The sequence below is a fragment of the Camellia sinensis genome, chromosome 9 (assembly GCF_055761805.1).
Source record: "Camellia sinensis isolate YWXY chromosome 9, ASM5576180v1, whole genome shotgun sequence".
NCBI classification, from domain to species: domain Eukaryota; kingdom Viridiplantae; phylum Streptophyta; class Magnoliopsida; order Ericales; family Theaceae; genus Camellia; species Camellia sinensis.
The window spans coordinates 156,630,633-156,641,405 of record NC_138969.1 but is presented as its reverse complement, the minus strand read 5'-3'; the positions used below and the strand labels follow the sequence as shown (position 1 = coordinate 156,641,405).

The following is a 10,773-nucleotide window of genomic DNA, read 5'->3' as shown; positions in this document are numbered from 1 at the left end:
TTATCAACTTTTATTCTTATTTTCTGGTATGATGTGTTTTGTGCAAATTGGAATGTGAATGGAATGTAAATAACCACCTCATAGCATATTTTATATTAATTAAATTAACAAATAAAGGAAAAAAAGATGGCATTTTTGTTGAAAACGCCACTATAAACTGTGACGTCATCAATTATATTTGGCTGAATTATTTAAGCAAATTAAATGGTATACCGACGTTTATGAAAACGTCACTATAAGTATCAATGACGTTTATAAAACGCCTTATACCTATAGCGACGGCCGTATCAGCAACGTAATGTAAAAATGTTGGCATTGCCTTTGGCGGCGTTTTTACCACTTATAGCGGCATTTTTGAAACGCCGGTAAAGGCAATTTTTCCTGCAGTGTATGGATATATGACGATCACACAACCACCCAAAGCATTCCTCTACATATTTTAGATTGAAAGCTCACTCATATTCATCCAAAAAATAAACAGAGTCACGAGGTCAAGAATACAATTGTAAGGCTTCTTATAATCAACTCATCGCCAAGAGAAGGAAAATTAATTATGTTAAAGAAGAAAAACAAAAACAAAAAAGAGAAGCTTGCAAAAGCAGTCTTGGTGAGAGCAATTCTAGCGCTACATAATGATGAAATTTATTCAAGAAGCAAGAATTTGCTTATGGATATAACTCTTGAAAACAAAAATTGTAGCTAGAGGAAAATATTGTGTTGGGTAATAACAAAATTCATACCGAAGAATATTATTATGCATGACTAGGGATGGTAAAATACCCTGATCAGTCATGACCCCGACTCTTCCCGACCCTAATGGGATGCGTTCAGGGGTGGTTTAATAGGGTACACTACAAGAAAATATATTTTTGGCGACCATTTTTGGCTACCAAAAACAATTTAGTCGCCAAAAGTGTCGGAATTGGCTTCCAAAAATAATATTAGTCGGCAAAAGTCAACTTTTTAGCTACTAATTTTTTTTAGTAGGGGAATGTTGATTATTGGCGACTAAAAAAAATTTAGTAGCTAAAAATATTACAATTGGCGACTTCAAAAATTTTTAGTAGCTAAACATATCACAATTGGCGACTAAAACAAATTTTAGTAGCCGTAGAGCTACTTTTAGCTACTAAATTGTTTAGTAGCCGAAAGAATTTTAAAAATTTATTTTTTGTCTTTTGGCGACCAAAATTTTGGTAGCCAATAGTGTTTTTTCAGCGACGAAGAACAATTTTAGTCACCGTAGGTAGAGATTTGGCTACTAAAACACTTTAGTCGCCGATTGGAAAATAAAAAAACGCCAATAGTTTATTTTCAGCGGCGAAAAATAATTTTAGTCGCCATAGGTAGAGATTTGGCTACCAAAACGCTTTAGTCGGCGATTGGAAAATAAAAAATATTGGAAGGTTTTTTGAAATTTTGGAGGGTTTTACAAATTAATTGGCGGAGATCACTTGAAGAACCAACGGGTGAGATCAATACCTCTCTAATGAAATATTAGGGTCATCTCTTCGTTTCAAAAGATGAAGGGTTGAGGAGTCCAGCTGCGTCGCCGTCCCGCCGCCGCTCCTCCTCGCATTCGCCGGCAACCGGAGCACCTCCTCCTCCTTCTTCGCCATCGCCATCGTGGCTGCTGCGACCACCACTGCCTCCGCTACCACCTCCATCAATGCCCTCTTTTCACACCGCCGCCTCCTTTTCCTCCTCCTCTGCCGATCTTCACAGATCTGCAAATGTCCCTGAACCAGAATTGCTATAAGTGAGAAAAATGATTGTTTATACATTTATTCATTTATTGTTAGATATATATGTAAACACTTTAAGTATGATCATATAATTGTTAGAAAAATGATTGAGAGGTTTGGTTGTGGCTCACCAATGTATTTGAAGTCACCTAAGATGATAGAATTTTTGTAAATTGAAGGCTAGTGTAGACGTCCCCGAACGCCCCGGGAGGAACGAGCTCCCGTTCCGTTCATATTGGGGTCACTACAGCTCAGGACTCTCAAATTTGTCACGGTTCTAAGTCTGAACCAAAGAGTCCAAATCCGGCAAATCGTTTTGAGAAAAACAGATTTTTGAAAAGAAGTGCCAAACATGGACTGCTTTGCCAGATACAGAGTCGCCACCTAAATGTTTTTTAATGGGAAATTTAGGAAACCCTGACTCGGTGCCAAAGGCCACGTGTCCGTCATCACCAAAGTTGCCTCGGCTCGGGAACTTGGGTACGATTGGGGAAGGTCACTTCGTGAGCACCCCCGCTCGCCCGATCAAAGATCGGCCTCTACTAACCATGATATCTATTTTTGAAAACTTTGTGTGTCCTTATTCTGGTTATTAGCCTAGGTTACTATGTGATGCACACAGCATATAAGTATAGATTGGGTCGCCCGAATTGGAACAAAACATTTCATGCTTGTTTATTTGAAAGATGGTTTGCTACTCGCAAGTAGGCTTAAAATGCAGATTTTGCCACCCGCAGGTGGGCTTAGAAAAGATGGTTTTGCCACTATCTAGTGGGCTTAAAACAAACAGTTGATGATTTATTCCAATCCAAGTAACCCAACCTTCACCCACAGGCATTCAGGCAGTTGTATCACATAAGCAATTAGCCTCATGGTAAGCATGCTATTCATGGCAGTCACTCACACGCATGCAAGGATGCTAAAGCATAAAACTCACCGAGTACTCCAAGCCAAAACAGAAACTCATTAGAAATCATGCATGAATCCTAAGTATACAGAAATGCCTAATGCAACACATGCAAAAATGCAAACTATAGCAGGCTCGGCTATTCTAAACATGGCATATGGAATGCTACAGCTAACATGTATTCAACTTGGAATTGAAATACAAATGCAATTAGTATGATGCGCCGAGCCCGGTGCATGCAAAACAGATGAATGAATGCAAACATGCTATCATACTGTATGCTAATTGAAATATGCCCTAATCTAACCATCATAAGCAGGTAAATAAAAGGGAGAAAGACGTGGGGTTGGAAGGCATACAACACACACACGCACACTTATTACAATTATGCCCTCGCACAGAGGGTCCAAATAAATATACATTCCCGAATAAAAGAATATTACAGTCCAAATAATACAGTCCAAATAATATACAAATTCCTAATTAATTAATCAAATTAACTAAGAAAGCTGTAAAATTGGCATGCAAGCCAGGGACTGCCTTGCTTCTGATGAATGCTGTATGTTTGGGCTGCCTTGTGCGGAAATCCACTGGGATGCCCCAATTAGCCTCTGTTTAGCAGTTATTCTTGGAAAGCGTGCCAGACTCCAAAAAGTTGCTGATTCTTCATTTTGCTGCAACAGAGAGCAGGAAAGGGGCATAGCAATGTATTTTCACAAATATATGCATACCTCGATCCTCGTGCCACCAATCATGCATATCGAGGCATGATGGCCGAGGAGTCGAATTGCACAATTTAATATGGGATGAATGCATATGAAAACACAACAAGACCTAACTCCATCATGGATGATCCGGAGTGTCGGTGACTGGGGAATTGAGATACGTTCCGTCACTCGGAGTATGGAACATACCTCGTTTTCCGTGCCCGGGCTAACTCCTATCCCGAACACGATGCAATATGCATGAATGCAACTAAGATACAGCCTAGTATGCACAATGCTATGAAAATGAGATGTCTTGAAATGCGTGCACACGGGCACGCAAACCGAGAAAATGACAGAATGCGATCTAAGATACAACCTAGTATGCACTATGCTGTAAAAAAGAGATGCCTCGAAATGCGTGCGCACGGGCACGCAAACTGAGAAAATGACATACGCAATGTAAATGACATGGAAATGTGATATGGGCTTACACTAACATGAGAGAGCCTCAGCCACACTCACATACGAGGCCGATGGATGAAAATGAAGTGCCTCGAAATGCGTGCACACGGGCACGCAAACTGAGGCAATGGCATACGCAATGCAATATGGCTAAAATGGCATATAGAATGCAACGTGGACTTACACTAACATGAGAGAGCCTCAGCCTTACTCACGTAAGAGGCCGATGGATGAAAATGAAGTGCCTCGAAATGCGTACACACGGGCACGCAAACCGAGACAATGGCATACGCAATGCAATGGCATGAGAATATGATATGCAAACATGCTAAGGGAATTTCAGCACTGAAATGTGGGGGGAAACAGCCCCGAAATGAGGCGAAAACACACCCGATGCATGGAATCTCTCCCGAAATGCAAAATTAGGCACATAGAATGAACTACAGCTATACAAAGCATGCATAATTGGTACATGGAATGAAAAGACAGAGGCAAGGCAGCCCCAAAATAAGCATTTTACCAGTACAAATCATGGCCAAAAAGCAAACATAAATAGGGCAAAACTAGTATGCAAAAATGGCCCTAAATATGAGATTATGAAGCAACTCACAGCTGCTGACTCCAAACAGGTTAGGGCCCTTCAACAACATTGAAGAGGGGCCAAAAATAAGCCACTTTACAGAACTATAAAAACCTCAAAAACAAACAAAGATATGGCTAAGCTCTTATGCAAGAAATGGGCCAAAAGATGGCCAAAGCACAAAGTATGCTAAATATCCATCAAAAGGCCAAAGGCCCTTAATGAAACATGAAGAATAGGCCAAAATAAGACTATTTTCATTTCTGTAAAATGACCAAAAACCGAAGTATAATAGGCCGCCAAAACATGCAAGAAAAAGGGACCAAAGAGGGATATAACATGAAGTGGCATATGGAGGTCCCAAACAGCGATTAGCCCTTCTTAAATGTTGAAGAGGGGCTCAAAATAAGCCTATTTTCAGTTCTGTAAAATGCCCAAAAATGGAAGCATAATGGGCTGCCAAAGCATGCAAGAAAATAGCATTCAAGGAAGATATTGAAGCAAGTGCAAGATGGGGGGCTCAAACAGGGTTGAGCCCTTAATAAAACAAGAAAGTGAGCTCAAAAAAATGACCTTTTCAGTTTTGGTCGGAGCTCAAATCAGTAAGCACATATGGCTAAGAAAAGATACCAAAATAAGCTCAAAAGAGGAAAAAAAACTACTTACCCTTGAAGGCTTGACTTTGGTTGCCTCTTGGCTTGATTTTGTGGCTCCTTAGGCCTTGGAGAACACCTTCAAACTTCTGGAATGGAGGATGGAAGGGTGGGGGTTGGTGGTGTAGAAGAAATGGTGGTGCAGGACTTGGAGGTTTTTTAAGGAAATAAGAGAGATGGAGGGAGATTTGTGTATCAAGGCTTGAAGACCAATTTTTCTAACCCCCAATACCAATGCTTGCAGCTAGTTATAAGGACCAAAAGGAGGGGGAGCATGGAAGGAAAGGGTGGGGGAAAAAGGACCAAGGCTTTCCCCCACAAAATATCCCCCGGATTGAGATATTTTCTGGGGGAAACAGCTATACAGCTGTAAAGTACCTTTTGTGAGGAACATGGCCGGCTGGTTTTTGGACTTGCAGGTGGCCGGCTGGCCACCTCCCCTAACCGGCCGGCTAGGGGTCAAAAAGGTCAAGTTGAGTTAGTGGCCGGCCACCACATAAAGATGTCCTCCCATGTGTCCTCAACACAACCCTGTAGTTCAAAATTGGCAACTGTAAAACATGAGGGACAACAAGCCACTTTTAGGAGGGGTTAAAAAGGTACAATTGGATTTTCTGGCCGGCCATATCATATTAGGATCCTCCCATGTGTGTACAACACAAATATGTGGTTTGGGGTTGAAGAAAGTGGCCCCAAGGTGTTCAACATTGGCTCGGAAGTGAGAAAAACGGGTGTCGGAGGGCGAAAATGGAATATAACTGGTTGCCAAGATAATTGCTGGCCTCACACCCTCCAGTGACCTTCCTGGTGATGAAACAGAGGCACCTGCCAAAAATGAACGAAAACCGATGCAAAACGAATGCTCGGGGGCCAAAACACGCAGTTCGGGGTCCCGAAAATGGGCTGCCAAGCACTGAAAGTGGCGTTCGGCCACGAAGTGGGTTTTTCAGACCCCAGTGTCCCTTGAAAGGGAGAAAATAAGATGTATGCCAAAAATCTGGGCAAATGGAGATGGTTAAGCTGTCCCGAACTGAGGCACATGGCCTGACGGCTCCGAAAACCAGGAACCGGGCTCCGAAATGGGCAAAATGGCCTATAGCCACAAAATGTAGCCCACGGCCACTGAGAGATGGTCTATAGGACCTCTCCCTCCCCTCAGGAAAAGAAACAAAGAAGACCGAGCCTGGTTCGCAAACCGAGGCAAGGCACAGAAGAGGGTTCGGGAGTCCGGAGGCGGGGCTCACGGCCGCGACTCTGAGGCTTCTGAACGAGCACGATATGCAACGTCATCGAGCGCACAATCGGTGACGTCTAAGTCTTAAGGTCGGTCAAAAATGGGGTGTCTACAGCTAGCATGTGTATTGAGTCACCTAAGTTGATTTTTACTTTTTCTTTTTTGATTCTTCTTCTGATGAATCTGTAAAATTTCCTTTACTCACTCACAAGCTTACCTGTAAAGGTGGATGATATTTTTTACCCTATTTTGTTGCAGTTTCTAATTTTAGATTTGTGGTGCTTCAGAAAATCAAGAACCCCAACTATAAGGGCAAGTGGAAAACCCCATGGATTGATAACCCAGGTACAGTCCTGTTCTGAAGAAATTTAACTGGTAACATAGGCAGTGCTAGATGTGTCATTGTCAATAGTAGAGAAAGTTTTCATGGTTAATGTACGCCCTGTGTGTCAATTGAAAACTATTTGTGACATTGAAGTAGAAGATAAGCGAAAAACTAAAACACTTTTGACAAATCTGACTAATGTTATTGAGGTGAAAAATACACGCCTCAAGGAGATTGAGTGTAAATACAATGAAACTTCTATGTCACTAACCGTTTTGATGACTCAAAAAGATGAGATGCACGAAGCTTATAATGAAGGTATTAGCTAGGACCTAGCCTAACCATGGCACTGGTATGCCATAATTAATTAGTTTGTTGATTTTTTCTATCAAATATCATGTTAACAATGGATTTCTGTATTTTATGTTTAAAACTTTATGTCAAATAGAAATTAGGAAGATGCAGCAGAACGCTCGCGGTCAATTTGAAAGGATTTTCAAGGAGCATGAAAAGATTACAATGCAATTAGCAGCTCAGAGCAAAGAGCTCGAGCAGCGTGAGAAAGAATTGGAGAAACGAGAGGCCCGAAATGAAAATGAGAAAAAGCAGCTCTACTCTGACAAGGAAATGGCAGTGTATTTTCCTTTCTTGTGATTGATTCTGGTTGAATTTTGTGGAATATAGTGTGATTTATTATTATGATTAGAGGGTTAACATAAGCTTTTGTTAATGTATTGGCTGGTGCTGAAGTCAGTTGGATAACAGACATTTGAATTATTTGTCAACGACTGTAATAAATTTGTCTTGTTCTCAGAATAAGAGAGCAACCTTGAAGCAAAAGAAAGCAGATGAAAATATTTTACGGTTGGCAGAAGATCAACAGGTAATGTGTCCTGTTTTCTATTTTTACTTAAATCACTAAAATGAAGCTCGCAAGGAGTTAAATCAAGCTCTCATTATTCAGGAAAGAAAAAGCAACGATGAGTTGCAAGATGCTCGCAAGGAGTTAATTAATGTAACTAATTTACTCTCTTTTTTTCGTGGTTCTTATCTAGCCTAAAATGTTTAAAGCCTGGAAACCCCTTGAAGTAGTTTTGAATGCTAAACTCGTAAGGCTCTGTGCATTAATCGTACAATGTCGTTGCTGATCTGATAAATATTTTTTTTATAAATGATAAAGTGTCAAAGAATTCTCTAGGATAAACCTCAGTTGGCCATGCATCTTACATCAAAGGACATATTATGCTCACTTCAAAATGCAAAAAATGCAACATGAAAAGGAGTAGGGATGTCTCTGAACTGACAAATATGGGTGATGTAGGATGGGTACCTAATGGGACTACTTGAGAATTGACAAATAGCAACAAACGACAAATCTGTTGCTTATTTGAAGTTATCTAGGATACTTTTTTTTTGCTCTGTTACGTCATTCAAATAACATGCATTTCATGCTGTGTTGATAGAAACTTAAGTATTATAAAAGTAGTAACTAAATTAAATAATAATAATAATAGATTTAAATGATGGAAAAAATATGTTCATTCCTTTGAAGAAGGTGTGACCAGAGAAAAGTTGGGCACCTTAAGAATTCAGTCATCTTCCTGTCTTAATATTTGGGCATGTGAGAAAGCCGAGTACTACATGCACACCTTCTACAAAAGATGGCATTGAAGTTAACTTGTGATCCTGAATACCTACTATTGTTAGTTCAGTCCCAAATACAAATTTGCTACCACCTCTGAGTATCATGGAGCACTGAAGAATGCCAGAAAACGAAATAATGAGAGCTTGATTGCATAACACCACTATGGAGAGTATTCTCTTTATTATCCTCAATGGACGAAATTACTTTGATAGAGATGAATGAGTACAACCCCAGTGGTACGTACATAATATCAGAACTGTGGAATTACAAGGAAGAAAGGAAAGCAACACTGGGAGAAGGGTTATTGCATATAGTCAAGAAGTGGAAAGTGCAGAAGCAAAAGAGAAACTAAAAGGTCCATTATCGAACTAACCTTTTGCATCTGCATCATATAAGATTGGCACTTTCTAAATCTATATATAATGCACCAGTTCCTGAATATTGGTGTGTTGAATGTACAGAGTATAAATTGTCCTGCTAATCTGTATATAATACCCATTTTGTTTCAGGAAGTCCACTCGTACATTTTTGGGACAGAGGAATACCTGGATGAGCTGAAACATGTAAGTTTTTTGATTCATACTGGATCAGATAGGAATATTGAAAGAACTATTAAAACTTTGTTCCTTTACTAATTTCCACAAGTTGTTAGATAGTTAGAGTACATTAAATATTGCTAGATTGCAGTACATGTCCTTTTGTCTTTCTGGATTGATAATGGATTGTTGACAAGCATATACAAGAGAAGCTTAAGTTTTTTTCTTTGTGACGTGATTAAATATCATATCATATCATATATGTTAAAGCTAGAGCAAATCAATAGGTTTGAAATGGAAAGCCAAAGATTCCATCACTATCTACAAGTACTTATCAAACACGAACCACAGTTAGGTCCTTTGCTATTGTCATTAGGTTTCTATGTCTCATTATATGGCTGGATGCAATTCCATATTACTGCATTGCCCTCTAGTATTCTTTTTGCTTTTACATGTTAACATCTTTAAATTGCCTTGGTCGATAATTACATCATTCTGTATTCCCCCACAATCATACCTTGGTTGTTGTTCGAACAAGATGTGTGCAACTTTTTGTGGGTATTGATATGTTGGAAATTGTTCCATAGTGGAGGAGGTCTTTCATTATTCCCTTTTTCTGACTGGATGAAATTGTTCCAAAGAACTTACTAGTTTTGCTTGATGTTTGTATACCCTGTGAGTCATAATATTAATTGTAATATATATCTTAAGAGTTCAAAATTAATGTACTTGCCAAAAATGAAGTATATGGTGTAGGAGTCTTTTACATAGAAAAGAGAATGCACAGGTTTAGATTTATCAACTATAACATGCATAATGTGGGAAAATCTCCTAGAATTCTGTGTGAAGTTTTTGTTCTACATCACCACAGGGTATAAATCTTTTGAAGTAATAATGTATCTTCAATGGATCCTCTTAGCCTTTTGAACACTCTCATTGATTAGTGTTATATTTCACAAACATATTGGCGCCTGCATGTTTGTGTTTGGGATATGATTGCTCCATATAAGTCGTTGCTTGCTGTTATGATCAAGAACATGCCTAGTTGTTTATAGTGGCAGTTTTTTGTTGTGCGTATTGGTTACATTCTAGCTGATGCACTCTATTGTCTACTTGCTCCACCCAGAAAACAATCTTGGAAAGGTAATGCAGAAAGGCATTTTCCTGGTTGGGATGATGGGTTCAACTTCCATGGTACTGCAGGTAAGCACGTCTTTTATTTTTTTCCTGTCCAGTAATTTTACATTGTGTAATTGGATCGAGGACACTAGGAATATGTATTTCTACATTTTTATTAGACATGCACTTGATTTCACATTCATGCAATGGCTCTGCAGGTGCCAGCAGCAGTGGACGAAAGGGATGGGCGAGTGGGAGTAGTTGGCCCCTTCCAATCGAAGGGTTTTATGGAAGGACTCGAACAATGGGATAGTGATGCCAGGACGACATCTTGTACTTATTAGTACTTATTTTTGGATGGTTGGAACTAAAATGTGTAGTGGGAGTAGTTGGTTATTCCTGTATTATGTATGAAATTAAATTATTGACGTTGGATTAGACTTGGTTCTTATGGAATTTGTAATATATATATATATATATATATATAATTGGACGTTCAATATTAATTTTTTGGATGGCTGGAACTAAAATGTGTGCACGTTGTTGAATGCTTGATAACAAATTTAGCTTTGATGGATTATATTGTTTATACAGGGTACATGTTGTATTAATAATGGATACAGGTTGTTTAGATTTTTTTTTAAAAAAAAAAAAACACGTTAAAGTATTTGGCCACCAAATATTTTGGTAGTTAAATACGTAATCAAATGTTTTGGTGACTAAGAATTTAGTAGCAAAAACATAACCCAATGCACTTTTAGTGACTAACACTTTAGTCGCCGAATGCACCTTTTGCCGACTAAATACAGTTTTGTAGCCAAATGTGTACTTTCGGCGACTAATTATTTAGTAGCTAAAGG

General features: G+C 39.2%; 1 long non-coding RNA gene across 17 annotated transcripts; it reads left to right on the top strand.

Annotated features, from left to right (window-relative positions):
* The first annotated feature begins 1,448 nt into the window (after positions 1-1,448).
* LOC145798815 (uncharacterized) lies at positions 1,449-10,443 on the top strand. 17 transcript variants are annotated; one of them, XR_014340482.1, is made up of 8 exons: positions 1,449-1,759; positions 6,547-6,633; positions 7,062-7,496; positions 7,578-7,628; positions 8,326-8,613; positions 8,768-8,821; positions 9,921-9,997; positions 10,132-10,443. It is a non-coding gene; the product is annotated as an uncharacterized LOC145798815 (long non-coding RNA). The 17 variants fall into 17 exon arrangements; XR_014340487.1 differs by having other exon boundaries at positions 7,062-7,248; positions 7,428-7,496; positions 8,321-8,821; positions 10,132-10,418; XR_014340489.1 differs by lacking the exon at positions 8,326-8,613 and having other exon boundaries at positions 7,062-7,248; positions 7,428-7,496; positions 10,132-10,417.
* The last annotated feature ends 330 nt before the right edge of the window (positions 10,444-10,773 follow it).